At 42.6% G+C, this 27993-nt stretch overlaps 1 protein-coding gene and 1 non-coding gene across 4 annotated transcripts in view; one reads left to right on the top strand and one right to left on the bottom strand.

The window, feature by feature from the left end:
* The window catches only part of LOC138835940 (N-acetyllactosaminide beta-1,3-N-acetylglucosaminyltransferase 2), a 179742-nt gene that overhangs the window by 47152 nt on the left and 104597 nt on the right, over positions 1-27993 (top strand). The window lies entirely within an intron of this gene.
* On the bottom strand, positions 18506-18609 carry LOC138835958 (small nucleolar RNA U13). The gene has a single exon (XR_011374818.1). It is a non-coding gene; the product is annotated as a small nucleolar RNA U13 (small nucleolar RNA).

The raw sequence follows: 27993 nt of genomic DNA, 5'->3' as shown, positions 1-27993 counted from the left end.
AGAAAACAGTAATGAAGGAAAGAAAGAAGGAAAGATAGAATTATTATATTAATATTAGAGTAAGTGATTTCATAAAGTCATTTTATAATGACCAAGGGGCCAGTTTATCAAGAGGACACAACAATCCTAAATGTTTATGCACACTGATCTTCAACTCATGAAAAGCAAAAACTGACAGAATATCAAGTAGCAATAAAGAACTCCACACTCACTGTTGAAGATTTCTATACCTCTCTTTCAATAACTGATACAACATTAAGGCAGAGCATCAGTAAGGATACAGAAAGTTTGAAGAACATTTTCAACCAGACTGGCCTAAAACAACTTCACTCAACAACAGCTGAACAAATATTTTTGAGTGTACATGGAAGATGTACCACAATAGACCATATTTTGTACCATAAGACAAGTCTCAACAAATTTTACAAGATTAAAGCCTTACCATATGTTTTCTTGGAACATATTAGAATTAAACTGGAAATCAATGATTGACCTCTCAAAAAATCTCCAGATGAACTAGAACAAATCATGTTAGTGAGGCAAGCCAAACTCAGAGAGACAAATGGCGCATGTTTTCTCTGATACACGGAAATTAATTCTAAAATACACTGGGATATGATAAATTATACAGGATTCTAGATACTCATGTACAGCAAGACCAAAAAAGGATACTCTTAGGAGAGAAATCCAAAGGCACAATGCATAAGTGCCTCTTCATATAAAATAATATACATACTGAAACGAACCCCAAGATATGGAAACAAGAGAACTCATTTTTTTTTTTTAGTTTTTAGTTTTATGATGATTCTGTCTTCTTTAACATATATAAAAGAGTTGGGGGGAGGGCACAGAACATGAGGGGAAAAGAGTCAGAAAATGCAGCAGTAGAGCTCACTGGACACTGATGAAAGTGAACTATATAACTCCTAGATGGAGATGGGAGGGACTGGAAGAGAGTGAGGGAACAGAAGACACTGTGTGAAAGGAAATGTACTCATTACCTGACTCACATAATTGTAATCCTTCTGTACATCACCTCTGTAATAACAATAAAGTAAATTCAAAAAAATCTTAAGATGTTTATAAACTAAATAATATACTGCTAAATAAGTCATAGTCACGTAAGAAATTAAAGGGACCTTAGGAAGTCTTCTTATAAGGGAATGAAAAGAAAACCACAATATGTTAGAATTTGTGGAATGTCACTAATGTAACCCTGGGGGGGGGGGGAGGAATTTATAACACTGATATCCTAGTTAGGAATAAAAAAGGCCTGAAATCAATGATTGAAACTTACAACTAATGAAAGTAGATGAAAAAGATACAAAATTAAGCCAAAGTAAGCAAAAGAAAGAAAATAATGAAGACCAAAAACAGGAATCAACGAAACAAGAAAAATTAAAAAACAAAAGAAAACAACAGAGAATATTGCTGAAGCCTGATTTCATCACTATAACAAAATATTGGGAAAACAACTGTAAACATACACTCACCAAATATTGGTGCCCCCCCCAGATTTCATAAAGCAATTGCTACTGGACATAAAAACACAAATAGGCCTCAGTACAATAATAGTGGGTGATTTTAATACCCTACTCTCACAAGTAGGTAAGTCATTTACACAAGACACCAAGAAAGAAACTTCAGAAAAAATGACATTATAGAGCAAATGGACTAAACAGACATTTATACAATATTCCACCCAACAGCCACTGAATATACATTCTTCTCAGCAGTCCATAGAACTTTCTCAAAAAACAGATCATATCAGAGGACATATGGCAAATCTTAACAAATACAAGAAAATTGAAATAATTTCCTGCATCTTATCAGTCCAGTAAATCAAACTAGAAATCAGTAAGTGAAGCTACAGAAAATATTCAAACACATAGAGATTGAATAATTCACTCTTTAATTAAAAAAATTTTATTATAAAGGTGATGTGCAGAGGAGTTACAGTTACATAAGTCAGGTAAAGAGTAGATTTCTTTTTAGACAGTGTCACCCCTTTCCTGATAATAATTCACTCTTGAATGATCCCATGAATCACTGCTGAAATAAGGGCCCCCCAAAAAATATTCCTAAAGTTAAATGATAATGAAAATACAATTTAGTATAGAGTATTTAGGACATAGCAAAGGCAGTGTGAAAAGGAAAGTATATAGATATGATTACCTTCTTTAAAAAAATCAGAGCTTCCAAATAAAGAACCTAAGGATATACCTCCAAGCTCGTAGAAAAACAAGAACAAGCCAAACTTCAATGTGTTGGATAGCAAGGAAAAATAAATCTCAGGGAAGAAGCTGATGAAATCAAGACTCAAGAAATGATATAAAAGAAAAATTAGCCAGGTGCCGGTGGCTCACGCCTGTAAACCTAGCTACTCAAGAGGCTGAGATCTGAGAATCACGGTTCAAAGCCAGCCCGGGCAGGAAAGTCCATGAGACTCTTATCTCCAATTAACCACCAGAAAACCGGAAGTGATGCTGTGGCTCAAGCGGTAGAGCACTCACTTTGAGCAAAAGGAGCGCAGGGACAGTGCCCAGGCTTAGAGTTCAAGCCCCCAGGACCAGGACACAAACAAACAAACAAATAAGTAAATAAATAACTTGATAAGGACACATAAAAAATGAAAACCACAGACTAATTTCCTTAATGAGTGTAGATGCAAAACCTCAAATAATTACTTGCAAACAGTATTCAACAGTACCTTAAAAAGATCCTATACCGTGATCAAGTTGTTTTCATACCAGAAATTCAATAATAGTTTAACATATAAAAGTCAATAAATACAATATAGCACATAGACTGATGTATGGAAATCACATGATTATTTCAATAGATGCAGAAAAAGCCTTTGAAAAAATTCAGTATACTTTCATGATAAAAGCCTTGAACACACTAAGAATAGAAGGAATGTATTTCAACATAATAAAAGTTTTTGCTATCTATGATAAACCTACACAGCAAACATCATCTAAATGTTCTTATATGTTTACTATGTTTTCTCCTGACTGCTGTCAATGTACAGCTCCCAGCCACTCAGATTTAAATTGAAAGAGGAAAATTTCCTCTTTCTAACAGTGTTCCTTGCCTTTTTCATTGTATTGACATTTGCACTGCTTGGTGAATGGAATTTTGAGATCATGCTGCAGCCGGTCTTTCCTTGATACCACACACTTGTGCTGAAAAGCAAAACAGCTTAACTCCAGGGCAACACCAATAAAGCATATAATCTCTTCTCCTGAGTTCCTACTTGTAAGTATTCTGTGTGATGAAATGTAAGAACACATCAAGTACGTCAGCCACATACTTTGCTGCATACTTGGATACAATGATTGTCTCAAGTGAAAGCACTTGTGAAGTTTGAGTTATGAGTTGAACTATCTGGTTTTCCTCAGGAACATTTTTCTTTTTACTTGAGAAGAGGACTGACAAACAATGGTTATTCAGACTTGCATGTGATAGACGTTTTCTCAAAACAGAGCCAGTGAGTTGATCACTTCAAGAGAAACAATTGACAGTCTTTGTTGCCAAGGATAAAATTCTCGCTTTGAAGCAAAAATAGGACTCTGGGCAACTCCCTCTTTATATTTAAAGACATTTTTGATCAGGGGTGATATGAATGAAAAGAGGTTGGGTTTTCTTTCTTGTTAACATCGTGTGATAAAATGTGTTGATAATTAGAAGGTTTCAACAATTCAGTGGACCAGTATTTCCAATGCATTGTTATAAAAATCATGCACACAGAAAAGATTCATTCAAAGTACAAGTTAGACCAGAGGATTTTGTAGGAACAGGATACAAAAGTCCATTGTTAGGCTTCAAATTCCACACTGCAACTAACTTTTAACAAACTATCACTTGGAAGTTTTGGTGTTGTATCAAAGAATATCCACAATTATAAGAAAAGCCTAGTTCAAAAATTTGTTTTCTATTTACATATCTGTGTGAGATTGGACTTTTTTCATACATTTCAAGCAAAGAAATAACTATAACAGATTAAATATATATGATACATTACATATTGTTATATGTGACAGATACACTTCAACCAGAGAAATCAAAGAAATGACAGATTAAACATGGATATGAGAATCAAGCTTAATTTTTCTTTTTACTATCTTCATGTAGTGGTACAGAGAAGTTAACATTCAACCAATCAGCTTGTGAGTACAATATATCTTGATCTATTTCTCCCCTTTCATCATTTTCTCAAGCTGTCTTTTAATAAGTTAGATATTAGAGATTTGCAAGATAGAAAGCAGCTTTGTTGTACTTTTTTATTTTGGAAAATGTTTTTATAAAAATATTTAATTTTAACCAGGTGCTGGTGTCTCATACCTGCAATCCTAGCTACTCAAGAGGCTGAGATCTGAGGATCATGGTTCACAGCCAGCCCAGGCAGGGAAGTTCATGAGACTCTTATCTCCAATTAACCATGAGAAAACCAGAAGTGGTGCTGTGGCTCAAGTGGTAGAGCACTCACCCTGAGCTGAAGAGTTGAGGGACAGTGCCCAGGCCCAGAGTTCAAGCCCCATGACTGACAAAAAAACAAGAAACAAACAAAAAAAGAAGCACATTAATTTTAGTATGTAGTATGTTCATTATTGCTCATTATAATAATTTTTTAAATATTTAAATTTTTGTTTTAACCAATAAATATATTAATAGATGTAACTCACAAAATAAAAATTTTAGAGGGGCTGGGAAAGTGGCTCAGTGGTAGAGCTCTTGCCTTGCATGCATGAGGCCCAGGGTTCCATTCCCCAGCACCGCATAAGCAAAAAGAAAAGAAGCCGGAAGTGGTGCTGTGGCTCAAGTGGTAGAGCGCTAGCCTTGAGCTGAAGAGCTGAGGGACAGCACCCAGGCCCAGAGTTCAGGCCCCACGACCGGACCCCCAAAAAAAAATTTTTAGAAATGTAAATTGAGCTTGAGATAAAAAACTTAATAACTAGAATAATGTAATTAATATGCTTGGTTTAATATATTTTATTGTATATAATAATACATGATTCTGAGTTTGGTTATGTATTTCATAACTAACAACTGGAGAGCATTCTTTTTAACTACTCACAAAACATTTATTATAATTAGTTATATAACAAGGTATCAAGAAAATTTGAAAGCCATCAAGGGGTCCGGTCGTGGGGCCTGAACTCTGGGCCTGTGTGCTGTCCCTCAGCTCTTCAGCTCAAGGCTAGCTCTCTACCACTTGAGCCACAGCGCCACTTCCGGCTTTTTTCTTTTTGCTTATGTGGTGGTGAGGAATCAAACCCAGGGCCTCATGCATGCAAGGCAAGTGCTCTACCACTGAGCCACCTTCCCAGACCAAGAAAACTTTTTAAATTGTAAAAAACAGAAATGATAGATATAACATTTTTACCATGATATAATAAAGAGTAAAGAACCAGTAAAATAGTATAAGAAAATCTTACTCTGTTAGAAAACTAAAGACATCATCCTAAATAAGTCTTGGGTTAAATAAAAATGATAAGCTATTTAGAAAATAAGTAACAGGGAGGCTGGGAAGGGATGGAAAGGGGAAACAAAGGAGGAGGCTACACTGCTTGATAAGAAATGTACTCATTATCTTGCCCATGTAATTGTAACCCCTCTGTACCGTATTTTCACAATAAAAAATAAAAATTAAAAAATTAAAAAGTTTTTAGTCACTCCAAAAAGAAAATAAGTAACATAAAGAATACTTCATGCCAAAACTGGTGAGTGCAACCAAAGACAAAAAGTCAAGAACTATTGAAAACAACAGAATGAAACTACTCAGAGAAAAAGTCATCATTAACAAGTTATTTCTATCCTACAATCCTCCCAAACAAAATTAAATTTTCCGAGGGAACATAGAATAGGAAACAATTTTCTACAAAACATTGAAAACCTCAGTTATCATATACACTTAGGTTGAAACCAGGCCTATTTGCGCTCTGCATGGCTGGTTATTCATGTACATTTGGGAATAGAGTTGGTAGGGTGTGTATCAGAGGGACAGGTGACCTGTCTGCCCTCCCCCAAGGAGAAGTAACTGTGTTCCTAGACCTTGCAGAGGGTGACTTCCCCAGGTACATGGTTTCTGGGGATTTGGAAGGAGGCTTAAACGAAAAAAAGTTAATAAGACTCGTATTGCAATCAGTAAGTGGCTGTGGTGTTGCATACCAGCCACCCCAGCTACTCAGGAGGTCTTAGGTGGAAGGATTGTGGCCTAGGCAAACCCAAGCAAAACTCTGATACCCTACCTGAAGGAAATGAAAGCAAAGAGGGGCTGGAGGTGAGGGCTGTTAAGTGATAGTTTGCCTAGCAAGTGTGAGGCCCTGGGTTCAAGACTAGGAAAGAAAGGAAATGGAGAGACAGAGAAAGAAAGAAAAAAAAAAGGGAAGGAAGGAAGGAAAGGAGGAAGCAAGGAAGGACTACTCAGGCCTGGAAGAGAAGGCAGTCTCAATCCATTTTAACATTTGAAAGGATCTGATGCTGATGTGTATGCCCTCTCTCAAAGCTACCAGTGGAGAGGATGCCCTCCTTCCCTGTCTTTATCCCTGGGTTCACTGGGTAGCTAGCACTCAAGAGCCTTCTGGGGCAGAGGCTTGATGCAGTCATGGTAGTGGAACTGGAGTTTGTACTCTGTAAGCAGAATGAGGTCCTGACTCACTGTTCACGTGATGACTTTAAGCCTCATCTCAGGGTGCTCCCCCAGGGGGTTCTGGAATGCCTAGAGTGTGGGTTCTTGGATCTTTCTTTCCATGCCTCTACTCAGCCAAAGGAACTTCCAGGGACCATGACGTGATGATAACAGCAAGGACTGTGTACAGACCAGTTCTGGCCTTTTCTACCCTATCCCTCAGAGATACCATCAATTTTCAAGCTCAGAATTCTCAAATCATACTTTGCCTCCCACCAAAACAAACCCGAAACTCACACAAAACCCCCCATTTCTCCAAAGGGGACAGACCCTAAAAGATTGGATTCTACAAAAGTATAGACACCCTTTTATATTACTCTATGAAGCAATTTAGTGCAGACATTTCCTGCTTAATATTTGCATAATATTAGTAAATTTGCTTTTCCTAGAACAAAGGGAGATAAACAGAAAACTGCTCTCAGCATTGAAAAGATACCTTTTAAAAGTGTTTATTTTGCCAGATGCCAGTGGCTCATGCCTGTAATCCCAGCTACTCAGGAGGCTGAGATATGAGGATTGAGGTTCAAAACCAGCAGGAAAGTCTGTGAGACTCTTATCTCAATTAAACCACTCAGAAAACTGGAAGTGGCTCAGTGGCATAAGTGGTAGAGCACTAGCCTTGAGCTGAAGGGCTGAAGGACGGCATTCAGGCCCAGAGTTCAAGCCCCACGAACAACAACAACAACGTGTTTATTTTTCTGGCTCCTGTGGAGCGGCCTTTCTCGCAGCAGGAGAAAACCTGCTTTAACACCTTAATAGGAAGCCTTGTGACTCCTTCCCCCCAACACCTGCTCTGGTGCTCTCTACCCCTCTCTGGGTTGCAGGGTCTCCACTGATCCAGAATAATCCATTAGAGAAAGTGCTTTGGTGAGAAGTAGTGTTTGTGCTCAGTCAGATTTTGAAAGTCAAAGAAGAGCTCATTCATGTACTAAGGACAGCCTGAGCTCAGAATTGGGAACTACAAAAAGAAGCAGGCAGAGCAGGGCATTGCATGGCGCCAAGTGCCACTCTCCAGTTATTAATTCAAAAGGGAGAGATACGGAGATGAGAACTTCTTTTTTTTGTCGGTCGTGGGGCCTGAACTCTGGGCCTGGGTGCTGTCCCTCAGCTCTTCAGCTCAAGACTACCACTCTACCACTTGAGCCACAGCACTGCTTCTGGCTTTCTCTGTTTATGTGGTGCTGAGGAATTGAACCCAGGGCCTCATGCATGCAAGGCAAGCACTCTACCACTGAACCATCTTCCCAGCCCGGAGATGAGAACTTTAAAAACCATGAGATCCCAACTTATCACTGAGAATAGGACTCCTGGCTCCTGGTGGGGTCATGAAATGTGAAAGATCACTTATGAAATGATATTATCAAGAGTGTTCCACATCATTAACCCAACCTGGAGGAAACAGAAGTGATAAAGAACCAACTGAGCTAAACTGTATCTCTCTCTCTCTCTCTCTCTCTCTCTGTCATACACACACACATACACACACACACACACACACACACACACGGTTGGAATCTTGGGCTCTCCACTTTCTACTTTCTAGCTGGGATCTCAGAGGTAACTGAGCTTCTTTGGGACTCAGTTTTCTCTTCTGTAAAATGGCTGAGACTCAGATACAGCAAGGCCTTTATGGGTAGCTCAGATCTGGCCTGGTTGAATAATAACAAAAACCCAAAGATGGGGTATTTAACTCTGATTTCTTACAAGGGAAGCAGGAAATTTTTCTTTCTTTTTTTCTGTTTCTCCCTAATTTAATCTTGTTTTACTAAAGTAAATCCTTGCTTAAACTTTAGGAAGAAGAAAAGAGAAAACATTATTGCACAGTGTGGTAACTTCTACATAGTACTGCCATTTTAAAACATTAGACGAGGGGACTGGGAAGGTGGCTCAGAGGTGGAGAGCTTGCCTTGCATGCATGAGGCCCTGGGTTCAATTCCTCAGCACCACATAAACAGAGAAAGCCGAAAGCCATGCTGTGGCTCAAGTGGTATAGTGGTAGTCTTGAGCTGAAGAGCTGAGAGACAGCGCCCAGGCCCAGAGTTTAGGCCCCACACCTAACAAACAAACAAAAACAAAAAACAAAACATTAGAAGCAAAGATTTTTTTAAACTGTAGATAAATGTTTTGTTTTGTTGTTGTTGTTTTTTTTGTTTTTACTGCTGGGGTTAAATTCAGGGCCTTGGGCATGTATGGCAAGTGCTCTACCATTGGTTTGGGGATTTTATTTATTTATTTTGCTGTTGTTGTTTTGCCAGTCCTGGAGCTTGAACTCAGGGCCTGGGCACTGTCCCTGAGTCTCTCTGTGCTTAAGGCTAGCGCTCTACCACTTGAGCCACAGCGCCACTTCAGCTTTCTCTGTTTATGTGGTGCTGAGGAATCCATCCCAGGGCTTCATGCAAGTTAGGCAGACACTCTATCACTAAGCCACATTACCAGCCCAAGTACTCTACCATTGAGCTCCACTCCCAGCCTGGGATAAATGTCTAACCTGATTTATTTATATTATGAAGTATATACATATATGTATACATATACATATAGATGGGCACTACATGACACTTCATTAATATGTATAATTTGTATGTTTTTACCTAGTTAAAAAATAAAATTAAAATCCAGAAAAGCATCAATACACAATACAATCTGATAGTATAGTATTCTGCAAGTGAAATGGCCTAAAAGTCAATATCATAAGTTTTTTAAAAAAAGAGTGAAAGGACTGAGACTAAAGAGAATCAGGTGCAAAGTATGAACCTGATTACAATCTAGTTAGAAAAACAAAACAAGCTGGTGCTGGTGGCTCATGTCTATAATCCTAGCTACTCAGAGGGTCAGATCTAAGGACTGAAGTTCAAGCCAGACTGGTCAGAAAAATCCATGAGACTCTTATCTCTGATTAACCACCCAAGAAAAGCCAGAAAGAAAGCTGCGGCTCAAGTGGTAGAGTACAAGACTTGAGCAAAAAGAGCTAAGGAATAGTGCCCAGGCCCTTAGTTCAGGCCCTAGTACAGCACCAAAACCAGAAACGGCACAACACTTCCCTTCTCCCACCCCCCCACCCCCCACCTCAAACAACAGCCATAAAATACTTTTAGGAATCTACTTCTTCGAAAGTAAAAAGCAGGGAAGCAATGGTTAATATTTAGTATTTAATACTTTTGTGGATAATGCTTCTACCTCATGAGGTCTTGAGAAATAGGTTAAATGAGATAGAAAATAGAGAAATCTTGCAAATTGCTGGTGCATATTAGGAATTTAGCAAAGGTTAGCTGTTTTTATTTACTCTTCCTCTAGGAATGATTGTCCCATCAACATCATAACCAACAGAAGGAAGAGAACAGAAGAAAAAAGGAGGCTCAGGAAAGTATCACCCATGGTTTCCACACCATCTGTTTTCCTAATGTGAGAAAAAGTATTCCCTTCTGTCAAACTAAAGTGTACTTGGTATTGTGTATTGATATTTCCTGGAATTATCTTTATTTACTTCAATTATAACTCTTTATTTGTACCATGTTAGGGAGATGTCTTTTTTTGGGGAAGGGGGTTGGTTGTGGGGCTAGAACTCAGATAAGAGTCTCACCAGAACTTTTCTGCCCCCACTGCCTGAGATCCTCAGATCTCAGCCTCCTGAGTGCTAGGATTATAGGCATGAGCCACCGGCACTGTGGTCAGATGATAAATCTTGTATTGAAGAAGGTAAAGTAATAAACTGTAATTGCTAAATGAGGGGATGATAAGTAAAGTTTTGCTAGGAATTAAGGAATGGTCCTCTTTCTGACCTTGGTAATTAATTGCACTTAGACTGTGAGCCTAACTCCTTGACCAGGAGGAGGGACAATTTAGATTGGGATAAAAACCTAGCAAACTGCCCTGCCCAGTGTGTCTGCCTAGCTCCGGGGAGAGTTAATGATATTGCATCCTTTTGCGCAAAAGTAAATTGCCTTGACAAAATCTCCTAAAACTCTTGCATGCCTCTTCACTTCTGACACTGGAGAGTTGTGCATTTCTAACACTAATAGTGGTCGTTAACCTGAAATGGTGAAATTCCATTGTTGTGTTTTTCTAGACCTTACACTAGTGACAGAGCATTCTTATGAATCATTGTCCATAAATGGAGATGGAAAAAGGTAGGAAGAGAGTTGTCATTATCATGCATTTTAATGTGTTGGAACACACAGCATTCTGGGTATTTTTAGGTCCTAGGGAGAGGAATTTGCTATAACCTTCTTCCTGCATTTAATCTCTTTCTCAAGAACAAGGCCTTTCTGCAGAAACCCTTTTTTTTTTTTTTTTGGTTGGTAGTGGGGCTTGAACTCTGGGCCTGGGCTCTGTTCCTCAGCTCTTCAGCTCAAGGCTAGCACTCTACCATTTGAGCCACAACGCCAATTCCAGTTTTCTGAGTGGTTTATTGGAGATAAGAGTCTCACAGACTTTTCCTGCTTGGGCTGGCTTTGAACCTCGATCCTCAGATCTCAGCCTCCTGAGTCGCTAGGATTACAGGCGTGAGCCACCGGCGCCCAGCGCAGTAACTTTTTTTAAGGACAGAGGAATACTACTATTTACTATTCTCTGCAAGTATCCAAAGAGCAGTGTTAAAAAAAAAAATCTTTTAAACTAATTTCAAAAAGCACTTTCTTATTTCTAGTAGAAGATGGGATGGCACTGCAGAGTTGCAAATGGTAAGACCCCACTTTGGACTCTGTTTCACAGTCTCCAGTTCATGTAGAAACCCTGCCCTTATGGGACACAACTGAGGTTTGCTGAGCTCCCAAGAATAGGGCCCTCAGGAAAGTATGGAGAACTTTCTCAGGGGGCCCCAAAGAACAGGTCACATGACCCCATGTCTGCTGGGCGCAGGCCCTAGCAGTGAGAACTGAAGGCTTAGCAGACTTTTTCTTAAGCCAGCTTCTCCAGGGAAGGGTGGATACCTAAAAGCAGTGTGACAGTTGAGTCCCTATCAGAAGGGAAGGACGTGAGCTGAATATTGTAAAACCAAAGGAAGTCTTGATGAGTTTCAAAATCAGGAAGTTGTATTTTTAGAAATTGCAGCAGGAAACTTAACTGTTCCTTCATCCTTTTGCCCATTGCAGGATGCAAATTGTCAGTTGGTAACCACGGCAGGAGTGGTTGCCACCTCCAGGGTTCAAGGGCTGCTGCTAAGGCATCTCCTGTGGGCCTTCACTTGGGGGCACAGCTCAGCGCCCATATATGGGGATAAGGGCACTAATAGCTGGTGCCAGGCAGCTTGCTCCACCTCTGGGAAATTGGTCTCTTAGCTAGCTAGGGCTCCAAGAGGAAATAAAATAGGATAAGTTTAGGATGCCTTTCTAGGGAGCCAACATAATGCAAAGAAAAGATTCCTTCCTCCTTTCCAGTTCCATATATATATTCATATTATTCTTTCTCATGTGTGATCAAAGAAGGAACTCAGGCGTTTTTTTTTTTTTTTTCTTGCCAGTCCTGGAACTTGAATTCAGGGCCTGGGCTCTGTCCCTGAGCCTCTCTGTACTCAAGGTTAGTGCTCTACCACTTGAGCCACAGCACCACTTTCAGCTTTTTCTGCTTATGTGGTACTGAAGAATCGAACCCAGGGCTTCATGCATGCTAGACAAGCACTCTACCACTAAGCTACATTCCCAGCCCAATCATGCTTTAAAATAAAACCAAAAAAACACTTAGGACCTCATACTTGTCAGGCAGACACTCTACCACTTGAGCTATACTCCCTAGCCCTCTTTTCTTTAGTGTTTTTTTTTTGGGGGGGTCCGGTCATGGGGCCTGAACTCTGGGCCTGGGCGCTGTCCCTCAGCTCTTCAGCTCAAGGCTAGTGCTCTACCACTTGAGCCACAGCACCACTTCTGGCTTTTTTCTTTTTGCTTATGTAGTGCTGAGGAATCGAACCCAGGGCCTCATGCATGCAAGGCAAGCACTCTACCACTGAGCCACCTTCCCAGCCCTCTTTAAAAAAAAAGTATTTAGAGCCTTTTGCCTGGGGACTGGCCTTACACCCTATCTTCCTACTTTTGCCTCCTCCGTTGCTGACTATGCTCCTACCATGTTCAGCTAGTTGGTTGAGATAAGATCTCACTAATTTTTTTTTTGCCACGGTCAGCTTCAAACTGCAATCCTCCCAAACTGTTGAGCAGTTAGGATTACAAGTGTGAGTCACCAGGCCCAGGTAGAAAATTGGGCTTTTTAAAATGAGCTGTCTGAGGGTGTAGCTCAGTGATAAAGTTGATAGCGGGGCGTATCCCAGCTCCTGTAGCAACTGCTATTGCAGAGAAGTGAGAGGGATCTTAGGATAGTTTGATGCCCTGTCTGGCATTCCACTCCAAGGGCTGCTCAGAGAGTATTTGGAGATGGGCCCTTTAAGAGATCATCTAGAGTTGGCATGCTTAGTAAGCTGGGAAAAAATTTGAATTCTCAGAGCTAGCCCTGGGGAGAAAGGCTGAGGATTCCGGAAAGGAGGAACTCACTTTTTGACTTGGTGGCCCAGCCTGAGGCTGGTCATAACTATAGCACTTGTGAAAACTGAAGCCAAGCAACATCCCCAGGGTAACCTTTCTCCAAACCTTTAGCAAGACCTGCTCACACCATGGCTGCTGGCAAGCAAAATGGAGCAGCTGGGCTCCAGGATAGACCCAGAGCAGGGTAGGCCCACTGGGAGGAGAGGTGGCCGTGGGGAAGAAACCCAGGAACACACAGCCTGAGCCCTTTGGATGCAAAGGCTAACGGAAGGACAACTCCCCAGGGCTGAGGACTTACTCACCCACATCCGGGTTACATTACCGGCTCTTCCAGAGCCCAAGTCCCATTTTGCTGCTGGGTGGGGTTGGGGTGGGGGAGATGGAGGAGGACATTCCAGTACTAACCTCTGCAGCCTTGCCTTGTCATCTGGGGAACAGTCAAGCCCCAAATCTCAAAACAAGGCCAATGAGAGGCAGCTCCTCTTTCCTTTCCTTTTCTTTTTTAATTAAATTTTTTATTATTATCTTTAAGTAGCTGTACAATCAAGTTCCCATTCTACAAAACAATATATATGAATACAAGGTGTCTGACAACATTGTCACCCGTCACTCCTAACCCATCCCTTCTCTCACTTTTTTAAAAATTGAGATTAGGTGATTACATACATTTCACATATTTCACAGTATTGTGGAACAGTGAGACTTAAAGTCACAAACACATTTTAACCTTCACAGGCACATCGTCATTATCATGGTCTATAAAGTTTGTGAATTCTATGAGCTTTGACAATGCAAATTATTTCTTCCATATCAGGTGATGATTACTTTTCTTTCCTTTTGCTTAGTGTCAGCTGTTCCCTCTTCCCCTCTCATTCCTCCCTTCCCATCGCTGTCTTTGGGTTGCTTAGTTCTTTTTCTTCTATGTCCAGTACAGCTGATGTTGTATGTTGTTCCGTTTCCCACTTATTCTGTGTCCTCCTCCTGTCTTCCCTCTGTTGCGTACAGTCAAGCCCCAAAGCTCAAAACAAGGTCAATGGATGGCAGCATGTGCTAGGGCTTCAACTCAGGGCCAGGTGGCTATGTGCCTTACTTGGCTTTATCTGCCTCAGGCTGGTGCTCTACCACTTGAGCCACATCCACACTTCTGACTTTTTGCTGGTTTAGTTGGAGATAAGAGTCTCACAGATTTTTCTGCCTGGGTTGGTTTTGAACCTCTATCTTCAGGTCTTAGCCTCCTGAGTAGCTAGGATTACAGGTAGGAGCCACCAGCACTCAGAGGGCTGGCAGCAGATCTTGAGGCATTTGTGGTCTAACTTTGGAGGCTTGGTTGGAAGCTGGGCAGATGTCATTGTGTGGATGGTGAAGAGCTGGGAGGGCGGGCACAGCTGCACAGCTGGGAAGCAGGCCCCACCTATTTATGGTGATGGAGTCAGAAGTCACTGCCTGTGAGTCAACCTGGTTTTATGCTTCATAAATTTCTTCTGTTCATTTTCAAAAAGTTAACAGCATAACTACTCAAGGATAAAATGATAGTAAGTTTAGTGTTTTAAGATCTTTTTTTTTTTCTTTTTTCAGTTATAGGGCTTGATCTCAGGCCCTAGGCACTGTGTCTGAGCTCTTTTACTCAAGGTTAGTGCTCTACCACTTCTGGTTTTCTGGTGGTTAATTGGACATAAGAGTGTCACAGACTTTCCTTCCTGGGCTGGATTTGAACTGTGATCCCCTCCTGAGTAGCTAGAATGACAGGTGTGAGCCACCAATGCCTGGTTTAGCTTTAAGATCTTAATTGGCTTAATTTGTGATTCTAGAAACAGGCAGTGTTCCCTTTCATAAAATAAAGTGTTCTAATAAGGTAATCAAAGGCTGACACACTAGGTAGGTGAGTCATTCCAGAACTGTCCCCTGTACCATCAGGACAGGCCACAGAACAGCTAAAACATGACTAGTTAACACCAGACTGCTCTTGTGTAAAGATTAAAGCAAAAGAAACTTCATTATTATGCTCACTGAAATGGGCCTCCCTGGGAAATTTGACTAGTATTTCTCTCTTCTGTTTTCTCAAAAGATTAGGTGTGGTACTTTGGAACTTCAGAATGAGTGACACTATCTTGATTTTTGGTCAGTTTCATGGCTGTCTAAGATAGGTACTTAGTCCAAAACAGTGATTTCCTATAACTTCTGTTGAACATAACTCCCCTATAAACATGCAGGAAGCCCTTGTCAAGGATGAATCCAGTGAAAAACTAGTGGCTCACACTTGCAGTCCTAGCTACTCAGGAAGCTGAGATCTGAGGATTGTGGTTTGAAGTCAGCCCAGACAGAAAAGTTTGTGAGACTTCAATTAGCCAGCAAAAACTAGAACTGTGGCTCAAGTGGTAGGGTCAGCCTTGAGATTGAAAAGGCCAAGCAAGAATACAAGATCCTGAGTTCAAGCCCCAGTACACACACACACACACACACACACACACACACACACACACACACACACACACACACACACACACACACACACACACACACACACACACACACACACACACACACACACACACACACACACACACACACACACACACACACACACACACACACACACACACGGCCTGATGCTGGTGACTCACAGCCTGCAATCACTACTCAGGAGGCTGAGATCTGAGGATTGTAGTTTGAAGCTAGTCCAGGCAGGAAAGTCAGTGAGAGTTCTCGCTCAAGTTGTAGAGTGGTAGCTTGAGCAAAAAAAAGCTCAGGGACAGCCGGGCGCTGGTGGCTCACGCCTGTAATCCTAGCTACTCAGGAGGCTGAGATCTGAGGATCGCGGTTCAAAGCCAGCCCGGACAGGAGAGACCTTGAGACTCCTATCTCCAATAAAACCACCAGAAAACCGGAAGTGGCGCTGTAGCTCAAGTGGTAGAGCGCTCGCTTTGAGCTGAAGAGCTGAGGGACAGCGCCCAGGCCTAGAGTTCAAGCCCCACGACTGACAAAAAAAAAAAAACAAAAAAAAAAACAAAAAAAAGCTCAGGGACAGTACCTAGGCCTTGAGTTTAAGCCCCAGAACTGGCACACAAAGAAAAAAGAAAAAAAAGATTTGAATCTAGCTTACTATGAGAAAGCAAGCTGAGGTAATGCCAGTCTGGAGGAAACTAGCCTGGAAGACAAGCAGTGAAGAGGAGATCTGGGAGAAGATGGGTGAGTTAGAAACAAGATGGGTTACTATGAATACATAGCACTCACTGTAACCTTGGGTCCAACTTCTCTACCAGGCAAAAGGCATTTCTGTCTCCATGAGGAAAAAGTCATTTGGAAAACGTGGCCATCTTTTTCTACACATGAAATAGAGCTTTCCAGAACTCAGCCCAATCAGTTGTAGAAAGTAGGCCAAATGCAGAAATGTCCCTTAGACGATCTTGTGACTTTCAGGCAGGTTGCTCTGTAACGCTCCCAGTCATGTGGCTGTGAACGGGCATGCAGAAATCTTGTTTGCTGAATTTGTAATTTTAGATTTTTTTTTTCTTACGCAAAGAAAGGAAGGGACTGGATATTGTCTTCACTGAAGTCAGAGAAGTAAACAGGACAACAGAGACGGGGTGGGGTTGGGGGACAGCATAATGGGTGAAGGTTACGAAGGGAAAGAAACCCCACATAGTGAAAATAAAGAGAGCCATGGAGGGCAGCCTGCTGACCTCCTTCCTCAGGATTCTCCTACTGATCTTGTATCTGGTCTCATTCCCACCAGTGTGCCACCACAAGGGCCATTGAGGTAACACTGGGCTCAGAACAGTATAGGGAAGCTAAGCCCTGTCCTCAGGGGTGAGAGGAAATGCCAAAGCCTTTTGGGGGACAAATTGGCACTGCACAGCCACATATTAATAAGGACTTTAACATATATTAGTTGCCCAAGAAGGGGTTTCAGTGTGGCATTTCCATAGGCACATGTAATGGGTCCCCTCAAAGTCGCCCAGTCCACCTCTCTCCTTCATCTCCCCTCCCCCTAAACAATTTTTTATTGTGCTCAGGTATCCATAATGTAACACCATTTTAACCGTGTGTGTGTGTGTGTGTGTGTGTGTGTGTGTGTGTGTGTGTGTGTGTGTGTGTGTGTGTGTGTGTGTGTGTGTGTGTGTGTGTGTGTACCAGTACTAGGGCCTGGGTGCTGTCCCTGAGCGTTTTCTCCCCAGGCTGGTACTCTTATCATTTGAGCTACAGTTCTTCCTCCAGCCTTTTGGTGGTTACATAGAGTTAAGAGTCTTTTCAGGCTTTTCTGCCCAGTCTGCCTTCTAGCGATCCTCAGATGAATCACCTGAGTAGTTAAGATTCTAAGTGTGAGCCACTGGAGCCTGGTTTTTAACCACTTTAAATCATCTAGTTGAATGGTATGAAGCACACTTACATTGTGCTGCAGTTACTTCACTGTCTACCTAGTTCATCTTTACAAGCTGAGACTCCCACCCTAACCCCTTCCCTCCCCCTTCTAGCCACTGTCAATCACCATGTTACCACCTTATGAACTAGATAATTCCAGGTACCACATGCGAGTGGAATCACGTAGCACTGGGCCTTTCATGCTGGCTTATTTCACTTAGCCTAATGTCTTTAAGATCTGTTCATGGGGCTGGGAAGGTGGCTCAGTGGTAGAGCGCTTGCCTTGCACGCCTGAGGCCCTGGGTTTGATTCCTCAGCACCACATAAGCAAAAAGAAAAAAGCCGGAAGTGGCGCTGTGGCTCAAGTGGTAGAGCACTAGCCTTGAGCTGAAGAGCTGAGGGACAGCGCCCAGGCCCAGAGTTCAGGCCCCACAACCGGACCCCCCCCAAAAAAAAAGAACTGTTCATGTTATAGCTTGTGTCTGAATTTCTCTTGTTTCTTTAAGGCTGAATAATATTTATTTTGGATATTTCCCACATCTTGCTTATTTATTCATTTATTGATGTCTATTAATATTTGAAATTACAAGCCAGGTGGCTTGTGCCTGTAATCCTAGCTACTCAGGAGACTGAGATCTGAGGATATATATATATATTTGAAATTACATGTTTTTGACATAACAAGTCCATTTTGAGGACTTTGAAGACTGTAATTGCAAATATACATACAAGATGGATACAAAAGGTGTTTGTGGAAGACCCTCTTGGTTTCTACCTTATAGAATTTTCATCCTTTCTTCTCGACAATGGGACTGGAGCTGGTACAGGTTATTGGGATACTCTCACCATGCTGAGGGAAATTGTGCCCTTCTCCTGCTCCAGGGTCTAGCAGGACGCAGTTTTCCAGGTTAATCAGATGGTTCAGTAATGTCACTGAGGACCTAGAATCTTCCCACCTTTCTTTTTTCTGTTTCTTTCTCTCCATTCATGTTAAGTAGGAAATGTGCTATGGTCACAACGAAGTTGGAAGGAGACACACCTCACACAACAGGATAAAAACCCAATCATCACATTTCAGAAGCACAGAGACTTCTCAATCTTAGCACATTGGCAGTTTCTCCTAGTGGTCACAAGCTGGCCTCCATAACACCAAGTTTTGTGCTATGAAGTCACAGGAAGAAGGCCATAATGGGATGTTTTCTCTTTTGACTGACTGACTCTCTGTTGCTCCTCTCTGTCTCTCCTTCCATTTCTCCCTTCCTTCCTCTCTTTTATAATCAAAGAGAAAAGTCTTACCTAATAGCCACAAATAAACTTACACTTGTATTTTTTCAGCAAAAGTGAGTCAAGTGACTACCTTGGACCAGTTTCTTTTTGTTGTTTGTTTTTTGAGATAGGGTCTTGCTATGTAGCTCAGCTGGCCTAGAAATCACTGTTCTCCTCCTTTGGCCTTTTCAGTGCTGGGATTACAGGTGTGTACCAGTACTCCCAGCTTTAGACCAGTTATTGACAATGATGAACTTTGGATCAATTATTCTTAATCTTCTTCAGTTGGGAACACTGATGAAACTTGTTCACAAGGAAGAACAGCAAAGGTAAGTAACCAACTATGACCCATAGCTCTTTAGTTTGTATTCTCTTTAATGACAGTTGTTATAGTCTGATCTTTCTTTTCAGTAATGTTTATGTGTTTGTTGTTATATACGCCAGTGTGTGTTCATTACAAAGAATATAGGATACATAAAAGAAAAAAACAAACACTTGCATGTTTGTGAATCAGGTGTATGGGTTACTATTCTCCAGAGAAACCAAACCAATAGGAGATGTGTGTGTGTGTGTGTGTGTGTGTGTGTGTGTGTGTGTGTGTGTGTGTGTGTAAAGAAATTTATTATGAAAGATTGGTTCACATGATTATGGAGGCTGCAAAATCCTGAGATTAGCTATCTGCAAGCTGGAGGCTGTGATGTGCTGAGTGTTAAGAGATATTTGGTGCTGATTCCTAGTCCTGGCACAAGGCCCCTCATCTCTTACAATTTCCCTGGTGATAAGAGCATCTTTTTGTTCTGTTGGGGTAACTTGACAGAATCTGGATGGGTCTGGTCCCCAGAAAGATTGTGTCTTGAGCTCAGTCTCCCCTACCATCCTCCAGGAAGGGAAGAGAGACAAAAGGCGGACTTAATAGCTGATCACGCCAGTGTAATGAAGCCTCCATTAAAATTCCTGAAGTTTTGGGGCTTGCAGGTGTTTGATGGGCAAGCGGCATGCTGGACAGGGCATGGAAATTCCTCATCCTACTTGCCTACCTGGATTCTCTGTAATATGATTTTGAATAGGTCATTGTCAGCGCTTTCCCTGTTGGGTTAGCTGCTCTAGCAAATTAATTGAGCTGAAGGGCTTCATAGCAACACCTGGTTTATAGCCAGTTGGTCAGAATTACCAACACAACCTGGAACTTGTAACTGGCATCTGAAGTGGATCAGGCTTACAGGATGGAGTCCTCCACCAGTGGGATTTCACCTAACTCCAGTAGTTAGTGCCAGAATTTAGTCCAATGGTAGGTGTCTAGTTATCTGATGAGAACTGGTTGCTGGTGGGGAAAAATCCCCACAGGTTTTGGCGATCAGCAGGGAAGGATTATAGTGAGTGGTGTGAGTATATGAGAGTAGGGAAAACAGTTTGGTTTTTCCAGTGTCAGAGCCCCAGGAGAGTGAGTGGTTTCTAGTTCAAACTGGAAGGTCTGAGAACGGGTCAGCCCTGGGTGCAATTTCAGCTCTAATCCCAATGCTGGAAGAGTGAGGGTGGACCGTGTGCGTGAGAGGTGTGAGGCCTGGGGGGTTGGAGCTGATTGTATTAAATCTCAGTTTGAATCTGCAGGCCAGGAAGCTGAGACACTGGTAGCCACGGGCAGGAGAAAATGGAGGTCTTAGAGTTAGTAGAGAGTTCATTTGTTCTTCCTCTTTTGTGTTCTGCTTGGGCCCTCAGTGGATTATTGTGGTGCTCATTCACATAGTGAGGGGTATCTTGCTGTACACAGTCTAGTGATTCAGATGCTGTCTTCTGGAAATACCCACATAGACACACATCTAACAATAATGTTTATTTTAACCAGCGATCTGGGCAGCCACTAGCTTAGTCAAGTAGACACAGACACATAGAATTAACCATCATAGAATGTACAAGTATATATGACCATATAGGGATGGGAAAGTGGCTCAGTGGTAGAGTGCTTGCCTCCCATGCATGAAGCCCTCCCTGGCTTCGATTCCTCAGTACCACATAAACTGAAAAGCCAGAAGTGGCACTGTGGCTCAAATGGTAGAGTGCTAGCCTTGAGCAAAAGCTCAGGGACAGTGTCCAGGCCCTGAGTTCAAGCCCCAGGACTGGCAAAAAACAAATAACATACACACTTACAAACACTGTGTATGTATGTATGTTTGTAGACACATACATTACAAATTTGCAGCCATATTTTATTTATTATCATTTTTATTATTGTAATTCTGCGAAGTGGAGCTGTGGCTCAAAGTGGTAGAGCATTAGCCTTGAGTGAAAGAGCATAGGGACAGCACCCAGGCCCCGAGTTCAGGCTCCATGACTGATAAAACAATAGGAAGAAATAACAATCCCATCTTCTAGAGATACTGCCAGAATATTTACAGTTTAAAAATAGGGCTGGGAATGTTGCTTAGTAGTAGAGTGCTTGTCTAGCATGCACGAAGTCCTGGGTTCAATTCCTCAGTGCCACATAAATGGAAAAAGGCAGAAGTGGCACTGTGGCTCTACTGGTAGAGTACTAGCCTTGAACAAAAGAAGCTCAGGGACAGAGCCCAGGGAAAGAGGAGGATCCCACACATCCATCCCAGGGGACCACGCAGAGGCAGGCAGGCACAGGAGAAAGATTATTATAAGGTTTATTAGAGGAGCCATATTTCCCCCAAGAGGGAGCACATGGCCTCTGTCCCCATCCAGGTAGCAGGAGGGTCTGGGGGATAGGAAGTGAGGTAGAGGGGAGCAGGTAGAGGGGGCCAGCTGTATGACAGGTACTCCAGGAATGGGAGGGGGTCCCTAGTCTGGGTGGAACTGAGGACCAAAGGTGAGCATAATACTAACACCAGGCCCTGAGTTCAAGCCCCAGGACTGGCAAAAACATAAACAAACAAACAAACAAATAAAAATTGTAATTCCAGGTGTAAGGTCTGCTCCTGGATGGCGAGCAGACTTCACCCTCCTCACAGCAAATTCTCTACCCTGTACCTGCGTTATCTAGGCAACTGGCACACCTGGAAGAGATTACGTCTGGAATTGACGCGGTCACACCTTTCCCCACCCCTACCCTAGATAAGGCCTAGCCCAGGGCCAGACGCTCTCTTTGCCAGGTCTTTCCCAGCCCTGTGGAGTGCTAACATGGTCTGGTGCCAGCCAGAATGATGAATAAACCTACCCCTTACCTGAATACCACGTGCGTGGTGGGTTCCTACTTCGCTACCTCTCTCTAAAAACCTAACACTGGGGAGCCAACCAGGACCTCATGCATGCTAGGCAGTTTGCCCACGGAACTCTACCCTCAGTTTAATGTCCTACCTGTTTTCATTTAACATGTTATGACGTTCTTGCTATTCCTCTCTTGGTCCCAGCCTCCTCTTTACACATGTCCAAAGTTAGGAAAGAAACAGAGCACATCACAACTCTCAATGAAATGATTAATGAGATGACTTGGGAAGCTTCTTATTTCCTGACTCTCATCTCTACATATGTCTTACCATCCATCTTACATTCTCCACAGGGAAGTATCCTCCCAGGTTCCTGGGCCATCTTGATACCAATGTAAAGCAAAAGTATATGAGAAAAAACGGCACAGGCCTTGACTCTGGGGTGACTCCAACCTCTCGGAGCATCCTGGCCCCAGCATGCAGGCCCCAGGACACCTGTGTTCTCTAGGGTCTGTTGTGCAGGGTAGAACATGTTCCGTGCTCTGTCTTCACAGAGCACTGCCCATCCCTCCATGTGCCATTTGTTGGCTGAGGAGAAGGCACACATGGGAGAGTTTCTGTTGCCAAGCTGAACTTTGGGACCTACAGATGAAAAGCCATTTGTCCCTAACATCATTTCCTTGATTATCCAAGGTGCCTAGAGCACATTGTCACCTTGGGTGGCCTTACTTTAGCAAAACCATTGTCTACCACAGTGCTGTGGAGTATTGGTGTTCATTATAACTAAATTGCTGTCATGGAATTGCCTAGCGCTTATTGGCAGTAAGTAAGGATTTGAGCTATTATCTTAGGACATTGGACTCAAAGTTCAGAGGAAGGGAAACAAAGATCAATGCAGATCCTTTCTTCCAATCCTGTTCCTCCAGCCTATGAAAGTTGAGTATTGTCTTTTATTATGTGCTTGATAGATGGGCAGGGGTGGGCCTTTTCTGGGTGAGTGGGGGAGATTGAGTCACTCTGTAGTCCACGCTGGCCTCAAACTCATAATCCTCCTGCTTCAGCCTTCTGACTGCTGGGATTCCAGATGTGGGACACACACAAAGTTTTGAGTATCAACCTTTTCGTGATGGAGAGCCATGAAAGGGTCTAAGCTTAACTTTGTGAGGATGCCCTTGGCAGTGTGAATAGACTGGATGTATTTTCCACGGAGGATTATGAGAATTTCTCCCCCATCGTGTGCTGCTGATTGTGACCTTGCCATTCCCTCACCTCCGTGAGTTCTGCCCTTGAATCTGGCTGCCCTTACTGACTTCCATGTGAGGTTGTTGGATTCAGCAAATAAAAATACAGGTTGCTGAGTTAAATTAGAAGTAAAGATAAACAGTGAGTGAGTTCTGCTATCTGTATGAAACTAATAGAACAAGGGCAAGGTGATCCTCATGACTGAAGGCTGGGTTGGAAGAAGCCCCAAGCTTCTGCCTTGCTCTCTTGATGGCACACTGTTTTAGAAGACAGAAGTGATGTCATGAGAAGCCCAAGCTAGCCCTGGGAGGCACCACTCTCTGTTTGACTCTTCCTAGATGAGGCCTAGATCTGATGATTGAGAGAACACCACAGCAAGGCTTACACAAATTCCTAAAGTATATATCTTAAAATCTGCAGAAATGCAGATAATAGGAACTAAGTGAAAAATGCTTCCAAGAGACCAGTAGAGGAAAGTTGTAAGCCGGAAGGCCCTGGGGCCAGCAAGTGCTGAGAACAGCCCTGGGGTGCTTGTCATCCAGGACCTTGAATTGGGCAAAGATCTGTCACCTGCAGGCTCTGATGTTCCAGAAAGGCCTCAGGCCTGGATGGGTGGATGATCCACTCCAGTCCAGGTGCTACCCAAGTAGCTAGTGAGATCTCAAGTCACTGTTGACTTATTTATTTATTTATTTATTTATTTATTTACTTAGGTCGGTTGTGGGGCCTGAATTCTCAGCCTGGGTGCTGTCCCTTAGCTCTTCAGCTCAAGGCTAGTGCTCTACCATTTGAGCTACAGTGCCATTTCCAGCTTTTTCTGCTTATGTGGTGCTCAGGACTCAAACCCAAGGCCTCATGCATGCAAAGCAAGCACCCTACCACTGAGCCACCTTCCCAGCCCAAGCACTCCATTTTTAAAAATTAATTTTTAAAATAGTTATTATAAAGGTAATGTACAGAGGGGTTACAGCTACGTAGTCAGATGAGTACATTTTTTTTGGACAATGTCACCCTTTTCCATTTTTAAAAATTAATTTTTAAAATAGTTATTATAAAGGTGATGTACAGAGGGGTTACAGCTACATAGTCAGATGAGTACATTTTTTTGGACAATGTCACCCTTTCCCTTGGTCTCTCCCAGTTTTTCCTTCTCATCCCCTCCCACAAGTTGTATAGCTTATTTTCAACATTGTATCTAGTGAGTACCACTCCTATATTTGCTCACCTTTTGTCCCTCCATTTCTGTGTCCCTGCCCCTTACCTTCCCAAAGACAGATAAATGAACAAACAAGACAAAAAAGAACAGAACACAAAAACAGCAACAAAGAAAAAAAAAGTCTTGTTTCCATTTGCTGGAGTTCCTTTTGATACCCATTATGTTAAATGGTCAGATGCACATAGGTATTGCTCTGTGTGCTCCACTCCTAGAGTATCCACCTTTGGTCTCACTGTGTGTGAATGCCTAGAGAGAGACTTCATTTCTGAACCTACAAAGTAAGGGGGAAAATTACCTACTAAGGTCAGCTTAGGCTTAGCCTTGGGGAGGTAGAAGGACCCCAGGAGTGAGAGTATGGGGAGGGGGGAGGTCGCCCTGTAAGCTCCTGTTTGTGCTCAGTCCTCAGCTCTGCAGCAGCTTCGCAGGCTGTCACAGACTCTTATTTCAATTATGAGAACTCCAAGGTCTTTCTTTTATTGTGTTTTAAAAATATTTGTTTGTTTATTTATTGCCAACTTTTCTGCCTGTGATCCTCCAGGTCTCAGTCTCCTGAGTGGCTATGATTAAAGATATAAACCACTGACATCTGGGGCAATTTAACAACTTCTTCATATCTTAAAATTCTAGCACTGCCCCTTGAAATTTGACTAAGGGACTAATTAGAAAAGTAATCCAAGCCTCGTGCCAGTGGTTCTCACCTGTAATCCTAGCAACTCAAGCCTTGAGATCTGAGGATCGAGGTATGAAGCCACCATGGGCAGCAAAGTCCATGAGACGCTGACCTCCAATTAATCACCTGAAAGCTAGAAGTGGAGCTGTGGCTCAAGTGGTAGAGTGCTAGCCTCCAGTGATAAAAGCTCAGGGATAGCAAACCCTAGGACTGGTACAAAAAAAAAAAAAGAAAGAAAGAAAAAGAAAAAAGGGAAGGAAGGAAAATAAACCAAGAATATTCACATGTGCTGTAGGTAAATAATGAAAAACTAAAAAGAGTATTAATATCTAACAATAATACATTGGCTAAAAAGTTATCACTATGTAGCAGAACACATGTAGCCACATACATGGATAATATAGTTATTAACATGAGCTGAGGTACAGACTAATAAATAATATACATTTGATACTCTTTTTCTTAAATACATATGAAGGTAATATAGACCTAGAAAAATGGCCTTTGTGGTTCGAATGTCTCCCAAAGTTTGTATGTTGGAAACTCAATCTCCAATGTGGAAGTATTATAAAAGGCAGGACCTTTAAGAGGCATATTAATCATGGGGACTCTTTCCTCATGAATGAATGTCATTAGTCTGCAAAAGTCTGTTAGTCAGCATTCTGTTCCTATGACAAACTACCTAAGACAAATCAAGTTAAAAAGAGGAAAGGCTGACAGGTGCCAGTGGCTGATGCCTGTAATCCTAGTTACTCAGGAGGCTGAGATCTGAGGATCAAAGCCAGCCCAGGCAGGAAATTCAGGGAGACTCTTATTTCCAATTAACCACTACAAAAGGTGGAAGTGGAGCTGTGGCTCAAGTGTTAAGAGTACTGGCCTTGAGCACTCAAAGACAGCACCCGGGCCCAGAATTTAAGCCCTAGGACCAGCACACAAAATAAAAAGGAAAAGACTCATTTGATTTACAGTTTTAGGTTTCAATCCATGGTTATTTAACCCTGTTTCCTGTGGTTGCACAATACCTCATGGAAGGAGTATATGGTAAGGGAGACCTGTTCACTTCATGGTGGCTGAAAAGCAGAGAGACAGAGACAGAGAGACCGAGAAAGAGAGACAGACAGAGAGAGAGAGAGAGAGAGACAGAGACAGAGACAGAGACAGAAATAGCAAGAGACAGGGAAACAGAAATGAGAGAGACAAATAGCAAGAGAAACAGATCTGAGAGAGGGGGAGGGGGAGGGGGAGGGGGAGAGAGAGGAGGGGTGGGGGGGAGAGAGAGAGAGAGAGAGAGAGAGAGAGAGAGAGAGAGAGAGAGAGAGAGAGTAACCCATTTCCTGGTAAAGGTCTGTGCTCAATGACCTAATTTCCTTCTCCTAGGCTCCACCTCCTAAAGGTTCTGTGGCCTGCTAATAGCGCCACAGGCTGGGGACCAAGCCTTCAACACATGAACTTTGCTGGGGTGGGGGGGTGGGGGGGTGGAGGGGTGGGATGGGACATTCAGGATTTAAGTTATAGCAAATGCTTCCTTCTGTATCTTTTTTTTACCTCTCACCATGATAATGCAGGAAGAAGACCCTAGTTGCTAGCCCCTTGACTTCTCAGCCTCTAGAATGTGAATCTCTTTCCTTCTTTCCTTTCTTCCTTCCTTCCTTTCTTTTCTTTCTTTCTTTCTTTCTTTCTTTCTTTCTTTCTTTCTTTCTTTCTTTCTTTCTTTCTTTCTTTCTTTCTTTCCCTCATTCTTCTCAGTTCTGGGGTATATATATATATTTTTTTTTGTCGGCCATGGGGCTTGAACTCTGGGCCTGGGCGCTGTCCCTCAGCTCTTCAGCTCAAGGCGAGCGCTCTACCACTTGAGCTACAGCGCCACTTCCGGTTTTCTGGTGGTTTATTGGAGATAGGAGTCTCGCGGTCTCTCCTGCCCGGGCTGGCTTTGAACCGCGATCCTCAGATCTCAGCCTCCTGAGTAGCTAGGATTACAGGCGTGAGCCACCAGCGCCCGGCTTCTGGGGTATATATAATGCATTCTTGTCTGCATTCTATTCCTTTCCCCTGTTCATTCTTCTACCCCTCTCTCCTTGCCCCCACTCTGTCCCTGCCCCCTGCAAATACCCATTTCCTGGTACTTATTTTGTTGGGCGTTGACTTAGTCTTTCTAAAGAATTGCACTGTTTGTGCTCTCCATAGAGTCTATTATACTTCAGTTAATTCATTTCTTATTGCTTGCATACCACCCAGTGTATTTACTTATAGATTTATAGGCACGTTCTAGCTACCTCAAATGAGGGAAGCCAGGCAACCTGTGTTTCTCCAGTCTGTCAGGTCTTTCTATTGCCTTATGAATAGTACAATATGCTTGCTGATGGATGGGTAGAATTTCACTGTGTTTATATAGCACACTTTCTTGATCCATTTGTCCTTCCTGCCTAGGTGGGCACCTGGCCTGTGATCTGGTATTTTAGGCTTGCCACTGCAGATGGAATGGCAAGCATGTGCTACCACACCAGCTTCCCTCTGTTGAAATGGAGTCCTGGGAAGCTTAGGGTGACCAGCATGGAGCGCCACACCCAGCTATGGGTTGACAAAAGGCCTCATGAACTTTTTGGCTCTGGTTAGCCTACAACTAGAAATCTTCCATTCTCAATTTCCTGAGTAGCTAGGATTTCCAGGCATGAGCCATCAGGGTCTAGATTTTTGTTTTTTGTACCAGTCCTGAGGCTTGAACTCAGGGCCTGGATGCTCCCTGAACTTTTTTGCTTGAGACTAGTGTGCTGTCATTTGAGCCACAGCTCTACACTTCCAGATTTTTTTGGTAGTTTATTGGAGATAAGAATCTCATGGACTTCCCTTCTCGGGCTGGCTTTGAGCTGGGATCTTCAGATCTTAGCCTCCTGAGTAGCTGGAATTACAGGCATGAATCA

Source organism: Dipodomys merriami, unplaced genomic scaffold (assembly GCF_024711535.1).
Source record: "Dipodomys merriami isolate MVZ:Mamm:240054 unplaced genomic scaffold, mDipMer1.0.p SCAF_242, whole genome shotgun sequence".
Taxonomy (NCBI): domain Eukaryota; kingdom Metazoa; phylum Chordata; class Mammalia; order Rodentia; family Heteromyidae; genus Dipodomys; species Dipodomys merriami.
The sequence above is the reverse complement of the archived record's forward strand: the minus strand, read 5'-3'. Positions and strand labels throughout refer to the sequence as shown.